Raw genomic sequence first — 10930 nt, 5'->3', positions numbered from 1 at the left:
GCCGTACTCTTGCCACTCCCGGCTCTCCTTTGCGTCCTCCCGTCCCCCTCCCCCGCACTCCTCCCGGGCGTCCCCCGCCTCTTCCACTCCCGGCCAACCCCCTTTCGCCCTGCTGCTGCGACTGCAGCAAATAGGCTCCAGCCGCCGGCGCCTCGAGGGACTGGGTGGCCCCTCACCTGAGCGGCCGCACCACCGCCAACCTCCGTCAGCCTGCGAGCGCGGGTGGGGGTGCGGGGACGGAGGGCGGGAGTGTTCCGGGGCTAGGGTGACTGGGATTTAGCTACAAAAGATGTTCCAGAAAATGGGTAGTTTTTGAATGCCACTCTCATGGGTTTAGCTTTTTGTGGGAGGTCTGTGGTCATCTAGTTTTTTCTTTTTTTAAAAGCACTTTCTTCGAAATTCATCGGTTGGGGTGGTTGAGATTGGGTGAGTGGTTTTTTGGGATTTTGTTTTGTTTTGTTTTTGCAACCGTTCTTTCCAAACACCCCCCTCCCCCAGAAAAAAGAGCCTTTAGCATAAGGCGATTGCTGTCTATCCGCGGTAGAAATTGGGTCTTCTGGTCCCAGGGAATAGGGTTAGTTCGGATTAGCGTATTTCCAGATGTGAGAGAGTATTATGGACTTTTTTTTTTTTGCAATGTAAATCGAGAATTAAGATTTTTCCAGCTGTGTAGTATTTGAGTAAACACACTGCTTGCTGCATAGTTCAGGCGCCGGAGCCCGCTCTTCACTCTATCCTGGATGGTGTTCAGGATCCTTAGCCTGACCCTTGGGTCCTCTGTAACCTACTCCGGTCTGCACACCAAATTACTTGTCTGCTGGGTATCACCCGACTTGACCACTTACAGCAGGTTCCAGCTCTCCGCTTCCAGCGGAGCCTTGATTCCTTCAGTTCTCTATTTCAGGAAAACATTTTCTGAGCTCCTCACCACCCCACCCCACCTCGCCACCTCCTCCACCCCCAGCCTCCAGGGTGCTAGGGCAAGATTCAGGAATGAAAAAGGTCTTGACAGCCCCAGTGCTCTGTTCTAACCTCAACTGGAACTTGCACCCTCAGCTCACAGCAGCTGCATGCAAGTGAACAGCCTTCTTTCCTTCTTCTACTGCCATCCTCTCCTCCTCCTCCAGCCAGATGTGCTCTGGCCTCACAGAGCTTCCCTCAGTTCCTGAACCAGCATGGTCTCTGGCTGCTGGGTCATTGCAGAAGTTGTTTACTCAGTCCCATCAGTGGTTCTTCTCACTCCGGTCCTTACCCAACTGCTATTCAGGTGGGTACCTTGCCCCTCTCAACGAATTGTCCAAATTTTCCTCTAAAATACCTTAAAAAAAAAAAAGATTCCACGAACCCCCTACTTGAAAGTCTGGGCTGGTGGGCTGGTTCACTATTGCCTACAAAGTAAATTTCACATCTCCTGGTGTGCCTCTTTACAACCTACTCCTAACTTATCTCTCCATTTTCCATAACCCTAAGCCTCTGCATGTGAGATTCCGCCTATGCAGGAGGAAGGAGAATGTTCGTTCATTTCCTTTTCATTTGGCAAACTCTTGTTCATCCTTCGGAGCCTTACCTGGTTGTTACCTCCTCTGTAAGGACTATTATAATAGTGCTGGTCACCTTTTAATGATCTGTTTGCATGTCTGACTCCACAAATTTCACTTCTTTGACAATTTGTCTTATTTATTTTTGTGTAACCACATTTCTGGTTAATACAAATGAAGCCACAGATAACCATAATCAGTTCTCACTGCCCCATCATTTTCCCCTGTGTAAAGGACTTGGGGCCCCTCTGTTCCTTCCCCACTGCAGTAATTGCAGAGGTTGTCCTGCCTGTTCTTCCCATGTCCTTCTACCTCGTACTCTGGTTTTCCAAGATTGCCCCTCACCCCGGCCACTGTGAAACATTGATTTCTGGTCCACATTATTTTCCAGTGAATCCCATAGGGGAAACTTGTGAAGTGGGAAAATGACACCCTACTCTCTTCAGTTCTTGCCCTGGTTCTGTGTAATAATTTATCCCCTGGGTGCTGAAGCAACATTGCTTGTGTCTTCCTGTGTTACAATCTCATAAAGACCCTCCTTAAACAGCTCCTTGAACTTCTGCTTAGAATTGTTCTTTCTCTTCAGGCTCCAGTCCTGGTCCATGAAGCCAGGATGAGGCAGACAGTATTTGGTCCTGGTGAAGTCCGGGTTAGTCCTGATGCCTGGGAGACTACTTAGGCTATTGGGGGTTGCTGAAAGAATAAGGACATAAATGGAATCTCTCTCTCTCTCTTTTTTTTTTTTTTATGCAAGTGATGATTTCTCTAGTTATAGTTTCACTTATCTTTACAGGTGGAATAACAATATTTAATACATAAGGTTATTGTAAGAAAGCACTGGACAGTATCTAGGACATAATAGGTGCTCAGCAAATTCTAGTTTAAACAGTATTTGATAAGATGTCTGTAATATAAATATATGCTTGAATAAAAAGTACAAAGCCAGAAGAGAGAAAGCTCTGGAGAAGATAGGAACCACAAAATTAAATTAAAATTAAAACAAAACAAAATTTTTTTAATTAAATTAAAATTAAAACAAAACAAAACAAAATTAAAATTAAAACCACAAAACAAAAATTAAAATTAAGTAATTTGAGGCCTAGTGCGGTGGCTCATGCTTGTTATCTCAGCACTTTGGGAGGCTGAGGTGGGCGGATCACCTGAGGTCAGAGTTCAAAACCAGCCTGGCCAACATGGTGAAACCCGGTCTCTACTAAAAATACAAAAATTAGCCACGTGTGATGGTGCATGCCTATAATCCCAGCCACTGGGAAGGCTGAGGCAGGAGAATCACTTGAACCCGGGAGGCAGAGGTTGCAGTGAACAGAGATCACACCACTGCACTTCACCCTGGGAGACAGAGTGAGACTCCATCTAAAAAAATTAAGTAATGTTGATACTATGTAATAATTGTAATAATATAAAATTATTATATAGTTCTGATTTCCAGCTTATTACTTCAGCTGCACTGCAGCTCTACATTGCTGGGGATTCGTCTCCTGAGGGAATGAGCAACAGGAAAAACAAACTGAGGCTTCAAGAGGAGCTGAAATGAAGGCAGCATGGGAGGTGGGGATAGAAAAATGTTCCACAATTACAAGGATGGCGGTATGGGCAAATAGACTTTCTAATGCAGTCTGTTTGACATGCTTGGTGATGCATGAGGCTGTCTGATTTGGCTGCACTTTCTTGGTGATATCCACAACTCACCTCCTTACCCTAACTGCTTGCTGCTGTCCCTTTCCCATCCCTAAGCCTTATCCTCCCCCTATTACCATGCCTCACTCCAACCTCAAACCCAGCTGAGGACTGGGAATAAGGTGTGTGTCCTCATCATATAATAATAGAATTTTCCATATGCCTAGTACTGTCGTAAGCAATTTGCACTTATTAACTCATTTATTCTGACAAAAATCCCATTCAGTAGGCACTATTATCATCCCCCTTTTAGAAAATAAGGCAAAAAAAAAAAAAAAGTTAAGTAACTTGCAGAGGTCACACAGCTATCTGCAGAGATGGGATTCAAGTCCCGCATTATGATTCCAAAGTTAAGTCTTAACCAATCACTGTGCCATGCTGCCTATCAATGACAACACACCAAAAGTTTCATTGTTTTGATAGACACATCAGAATGTCACCGTGTTAAAACAGCTACATCAGAAAGTCATGGAGCCCCCCAGTGGTGCCTGCAGTGAATATGTTTTAGCCTTTCTCTTTTCCTCTTCTTCTGCAGTCCTGTCTCTTTTTCTCAGTTCTCCCTCCCCTCTTTTCATCTTCCACCTTTTTTTTTTTTTTTTTAATGCCTTGCCTTATTTTCCATCTCAATTTTCTTAATCCACATCCAAGCTGCAGGCCTCCCAGGGGAGGTAGTACCATTGGTCCTGTCCTAAAACCTAATGTTAAATTCAGCAAAACCTAACATGGACCCAGCAATGCTAGTAATGAGCGTGTTGCCTTGCTGTAAAATGAAAGAATTGGGCTAAGTGAGCACAAAAATTCTTTTTCAGCTGTGTCATTTTTTGATTTTGGTGATAACCAAGAGCATTTTTTTTTTTTTGGCTCCTCTAGTAAAACTCAGATAAAAACTGGCTGAATTCTAGTAAGAATGACTGAAGCACTAAAAAAAAAAAAAAAAAAAAAAAAAAAAAAAAAATTCCTATCATAGTGTAACAGGTTGTTTGCTAGAAGAGTGGCTTATACCAGTATCATCATTATCTTAATATAATAGGTTATGGATGGGCAACATGCATTAGATTTCTGACAGGCATGTGGGAAATGTAGGTATTTTTGTTTGTTTGTTTGTTTTGTTTTTTGAGACAGCATCTTACTCTGTCCCCCAGGCTGAAGTGCAGTGGTGTGATCTTGGCTCACTGCAACCTCCACCTTCTGGGTTTAAGTGATCCTCCTGTCTCAGCCTCCCGAGTAGCTGCAAATGTAGTAATTTTTAAAGCCCTTCTATTTGAAAGGATATTATAACCCAATATTGTCCAAAAGCAGAGTTGTTATAATGGGAGGCTTTCTAAACTGGTTCCCAGTGACATTCTCCTCCTGGTATTCTTCCTTATGTGTAATCTCCTCCCCTTGAGACTAGACCTAGTGACTCCATTCTAACTATCAGAATATGGCAAATGTAGTGTGATGTCACTTCTTATATTGGGTTACAAATCACTCTGGTTTCTATCTTGCTGTCTTGCTCTTTTGCTTGCTTGCTTGCTTGCTTGGAGGGAAGCCCGCTACCATGTTGTAAGCTGCCATATGGAGAGGAGAGGCTCTCATGGCAAGGAACTGAGGAGATCCTGTGGTCAACAGCCTGTGAGGAACTGAGGCTCTCAGTCCGTCAGCCCAAAAGCATCTGAATCTTGCCACAGCTTTATGAATGAATGTGAAAGCAGATATGGTGCTGGATAAAGAAGCAATTGTCAGACAGATGAGACATCGGTATGACTTGACCAAAGTTAACCTCAGCAGCTCTTAGCGCCATACCCCAGGTCACACGGAGCTCCTAGAGCCAGGCCTGGGTTGACCATTCACTGTACTCTACCCAGAGCTGGTCCTTTTTCTTCTTGGATGCCAGTGACAGTCTCAGCTGGCCCATACCTCTTGCAGCCTCACAGTGGGTGATTATTACTCACTGTGGATTAGGATATGTGCCTATGTATTTGTAATATATAAATAATAGGATATGCAGTTTCATACGTCACCTGTCCGGTAAGCAATGGACAGTTTCCACAGATGCGAAACACCAATTGCTCTCCCATGCTTCTCCTCACCATCTGCCACACCGCCGCAGAATTCTATTTGCCACTCTGGTGCCATTTAGGCACGTGTCAGAAACCAGAAATTTGAAACCCAATCATTGCCTGATGCTTAGCAACACAGCATCCCTACACCTATGGAAAAGATGTAATGCTCAAGCAATTGGAGGAAAATGTGACCTTAGTGGCGGCTATATGTGGATTTCTTCTCTGGGAGCTTATGAGTCACTAAGATCTTCTGCTTGGCTCAACCCACGTTGAGCCATGCTTGGGGAACCAAGTTGGAAAGAGGAGGAACATTTTTAGCGATAATAACCATGTTCCTGTAGCCAACTTCTCCATCTGTTCTTACAGTTTCTGTCTACAAGAATGTACAAAGGTTCTGCTGCATAGATTTAAGACTAGCCAAGGTCAGTGTGCAATCAGCCATTGCAGATGAGGTCATCAAGGACAGGGAATTGCAGCTCTGGTAAACAGAGATGAGAAACACTCTGATATGTGCCCTTCATTTCTGGCTTAAGGGGGAACAGACAACAGGTACAATGAAGAGGAATTCACTGTGGAGGGAAGAAAGGAAGCGGCTTTAGAAATAATATTCTTGAGTATAAATGAATGGTCTACTCAAAAGCTTTCTTATTTGGCTGTTTTGTTGCATTTTAAAACAGAAAAGCGATCTTAGATTAATGCATACTGACATTGTACTTCTGTTTATGTTTTAAGCATCAATTTAAATTTTAAGTTTTTCAATATATTTTTGAAATTGTGGTAAAATACACATAACAAAAAATCTTCCATCTTGGCTCATGCCTGTAATACCAGCACTTCGGGAGGCTGAGGTGGGTGGATCACAAAGTCAAGTGTTTGAGACCAGCCTGACCAACATGGTGAAACCCCGTCTCTACTAAAAATACAAAAATTAGCTGGGCGTGGTGGCACATGCCTGTAATCCCAGCTACTCCAGAGGCTGAGACAGGAGAATCGCTTGAACCCGGGAGGCGGAGGTTGCAGTGAGCCGAGATTGCGCCACTGCATTCCAGCCTGGGCGACAGAACAAGACTGTCTCCAAAAAAAAAAAAAAAAAAATCTTCTATCTTAACCATTTGTAAGTGTACAGTTTAGTTGTGTTGAGTATATTCACGTTGTTATGCAATCATCACTACGTTTTATCTCCAGGATTCTTTTTATCTTGTGAAATTGAAATCCCACTAAACAACAAACTCCACATTCCCCTTTTCCTTTAGGCTCTAGTAACTACCAATCTACTTTCTCTATGGATTTGACTACTCTAAGTACCTCATATAAGTGGAATAATACTGTATTTGTCTTTTTGTGACAAGTTTATTTCACTTAGCATGATGTCCTCAAGGTTTATCCATGTTGTAGCATGTGTCAGAATTTCCTTTCTATTTAATAATACTCTATCATACATATATATCACACTTTGTTTATCCATTCTTCTGTTGATGGACACTTAATTGCTTTCACCTTTTGGCTCTCATGAATAATGCTGTTATGAACATAGGGTTATGAATATCTTTCTGAGATCTTGCTTTCAATTTTTGGGAATATATACTCGAGGTAAGACTGCTAGATCATATGGTTATTCTAATTTTTTTTAGGAACCGCCATATTGTTTTTCATAGTGGCTGCACCATTTTACATTGCACACCAACTGAGCACAAGGGTTCCAAATTCTCCACATCCTCGCCAACACTTAATATTTTGTTTTGTTTTTGGAGAGTAGCCATCCTAATAGATGCAAGGTATTGAAATATGTTTAAATGTCAAAAATTCACAAAATACAAGCAAATTCAGTATTTTAGAAAGCCCTGTTCTACCCTGGACCCTGTGCTTTAAGAAAGCCCTGTTCTGACCCTCCTAGAGGTAATGCTACCATCTCCTCCTTCTAGAACATATCTGGGTACCTAGGATCCAAGAATTCTGTAGGGACTTGGAAAAGCCCCTTCCCCACATAACAGACAGTGGGCTGCTCTGCTGGTATACACAACAGGAAGCCTCATAGACAGCTGATGCAAGGGTGTGGGGATGGTTTGCAGGATGTTGATATAACTTGCTTGTGGGTTGGAAAGTTCACCCAAGTTTGCTTGAAGCTTTTGAAAGTTCAGGACTAAGTCGGGTGGGCCATGGACTGGCTGTTTCCATGTCACCATATTCCAACACAGAATTCTGAAGAGTCTAAGAATTCTAAATTCAAAACTGGACTTCCAGGTCTTTATGATTATATGTTTGTCAAGATAAGACAAAAAAGATACCTTTTAAATATTTAACACAAAACTTGTTACCTCCCATGGGCTCTGTTGAGGGACTTCAGAGAAACTAGATACAAAACTGGACAACAATGAAACCCATTTTGTTCCATTTGTGCCATGGTTTGAATGGTCCCCCAAACTTCATGTCTTGGAAATAATTCCCAATGCAATGGGAGAGGGGTGCAAATGAGGGGTATCTAGGTCATGAGGGCTCTGCCCTCATAAGGGAATGTAGTTATTGTGAGAGTAAGTTTGTTATAGCCCAATAAAAACATTCAATCTGACAAAATGAAGATTCCAAATTAGACGGAATCCTATGCAGCCATAAAAAAAAAAAGATCATGTCTTTTGCGGGAACATGGATGGAGCTGGAGGCTATTATCCTTAGCAAACTAATGCAGGAACAGAAAACGAAATACCACATGTTATCACTTTATATAAGTGGGAGCCGAATGATAAGAACTTATGAACACAAAGACAGAAACAACAGACACTGGGGTCTACTTGATGGGGGAGGGTGGGAGGAGGGAGAGGAGCAGAAAAGATAGTTATTGGGTACTGGGCTTAATACCTCGGTGATGAAATAATCTGTACGACAAACCCATCTGCTATAGAATTAGCAGATGTTGGTCAAAAAGATTATTCAAAGCTCATTCTCAGGCAAAAGAAACCTTTTATTCTGTGCCCAGAAGGCCCATACTGAGTCCGTGTATGACACCAAACAGTATGAATGAAATTTACCTTAGGCATTAGGTGAAAGGAAATGTGCGATTTCTATTGTTTAGAAGGTCTCCCAGCTCACACTCAAGGAAAAGGTCCCAGTTGTGATTCTACTTACCAGCACAAGGGAGAAGCCCCATTTTGTATCTTAAAAATAAATTCTTTCAAAAAGTACATTTTAAAGCATTTTCATTTCTCCCATTTCCCTATAATTGTGTAAGGCAGATGATTCAGTTAAGCCTAACTTAAGAAAAATATTAAGGACTTATAATGTATCTATAATAGCAGCATGCTACAAGCTGTGAGGTATTTCTAAGCAGCATATGGCAAGTTGAGTTGGGAATGCATAATATAGTTAGATAAAACAAAGAAAACTATGCAATTTCAATTATTTACTGCCCAATGAGGACTTTCCCTCCTTCTGCTCTCAAACTTCAGAAAAAAGCAAATACAGTAGTTTCAGGTATATGTTTTAATATTGAAATTGTGACTTTTGCAGGTGTTTTCAAATGATTGCAAGGCTTAACATTCTGGTGCATACAAGATACTTTTTTTTTTAAGTAACTTTTTGGTTGTGAAAATTACTCAAAAGAGGGTTGGAGTTGAGCTCTTATTCTCACTTGAGCTTGATTACGCTTGTGATGAACCAGATGTCGCAGTTCTTTCCTGGGTACTATTGCAGACACATACCAGATTAGGACATAGCTACTTTCCCATGCTCAAAAAAAGAGAATGGTAAAAAGCTATATCACAGAATTCTATACTATCTAAACTTCATCAAGACCTTTGAAGTATGTATATTCTTGTAGCACTCTATATGCATATAAAAACCAGATATTTGCATTATATACTAACATCGTCTAAAGTTCTACCACTTCTACAGTTTTTGAGTGTCAGCTTTGGGCATTTTTTTCACATAATTCAACATAGGAAATGGAAGCATAAGGGCATGTTTAGATGTGTATGGATTAACTGCATCCTGATACCAAACGTGTTCATTGAAAACTAGCAAAATAACAGCACCTGCGATTTACAAGACTGGGGTTTCAATGATTAAAAAATAGAAAAAAAAATTGTAGTTGTAAATAACTCTTAATTCTACTGGCATTATTTTCAAAAACTTGTGTTCTCAAGACCAAATCTGAAAGGCAGAGCGTGGTATAAATTACACTGACTTTGTTTACCTTTTTCAATTTGAAAAACTTTTGATTAAGAATTCCCCAGAGTGTTCATAATTACCATAAATACAAAAGCACAATGACTGTTCTCCTACAACATTTTCAAAAATGTGATCCAAATGTACAAAACAGAATGAAAGACACTTGCTTTTTCAAGATTCCTACAGGTGAATGTGTATTCATATAGAACTTGCCACAAGCCGTTTGGTGGCTTCTTTTTTTCCTTTTTAGTATTATGTTGCTTGGTCAAGGTATGGACTATTTTTAATTGCATTCACGTTCTTTTAAAATTACTTTGATAGCCAATTGAATTAAAATACTACTTTTAATACTTTCCTAGACCAAGGTATGTTGGGCATACTGTGCAATATAAGATGATATAACCTTCTTTTCTTCTCAGATAATTGGACAGAATTTTGGATTGTTGTTAATCACTTTATCTTTTACAAACATAGTCAGTAGTAGTGTCTGCTATAAGAAAGAGTGCCACCCTACTCACAGGAGCAAAGACATGGAATCAACCTAAATGCCCACCAATGACAGACTGGATAAATAAAAATGTGGTACATACACACCAGGGAATACTATGCAGCCTAAAAGAGAACAAGATCATGTCTTTTGTGGGAACATGGATGGAGCTGGAGGCTATTATCCTTAGCAAACTAATGCAGGAACAGAAAACCACATTATCACTTACAAGTGGGAGCTAAATGATGAGAACTTATGAACACAAAGAAGGAAACAACAGACACTTAGAGTCTACTTGACGGGGAAGGGTGGGAGGAGGGAGAGGAAGAGAAAAGATAAATTATTGGGTACTGGACTTAATACCAGGGTGATGAAATAATCTGTACAAGAAACCCACGTGACATGAGTTTAGCTATGTAACAAAGCCTTCAAATGTACCCCCACACCTAAAAGTTAAAAAAAAAAAGAGCACTACCAAGTAGCACTTGTTAACTATTTTATTATTAGATGGGTACATTATCTAGGTTTGATCTTTGAAAATTGCCTAAGTAGTACACATCAATTATTTAAATGTGATGTAGATTACATTACAACATCTGAAAGGATATTAAAGTATTTGTAAGTCTGGAACATTTTTGAAAGATTGCTATATAGACATGTTAATGATATGGTTTATGATTTCCCATTGATATTGAGGAAGCAGTCAAGAAATATGATTTTTCTCACTATCATCTCAGTGCTACTATATAAAATAGGAATAATGATGATACCTGCCTTGTAAGGTTGTTGTGAATATAAATGGCAATAAATGTTAGCTACAACTATTACTGGAACATTCAACCATTTTGGACCATATAACCTGTTGCTATTCAATCAGACTGAAGTCCTTAAAATACCATCTCAAAATTTATATTGTTCAGAGGCAAGGAATGAATCTATCTTAAGAATGTTAAAGATTTTTATCATGAAGATAAGTTAACGTTATAGTCAATACTTTATTT

This window comes from Colobus angolensis, unplaced genomic scaffold (assembly GCF_000951035.1).
Source record: "Colobus angolensis palliatus isolate OR3802 unplaced genomic scaffold, Cang.pa_1.0 Scaffold275, whole genome shotgun sequence".
Classification (NCBI taxonomy): domain Eukaryota; kingdom Metazoa; phylum Chordata; class Mammalia; order Primates; family Cercopithecidae; genus Colobus; species Colobus angolensis.
Note: the sequence above shows the minus strand (reverse complement) of the source record.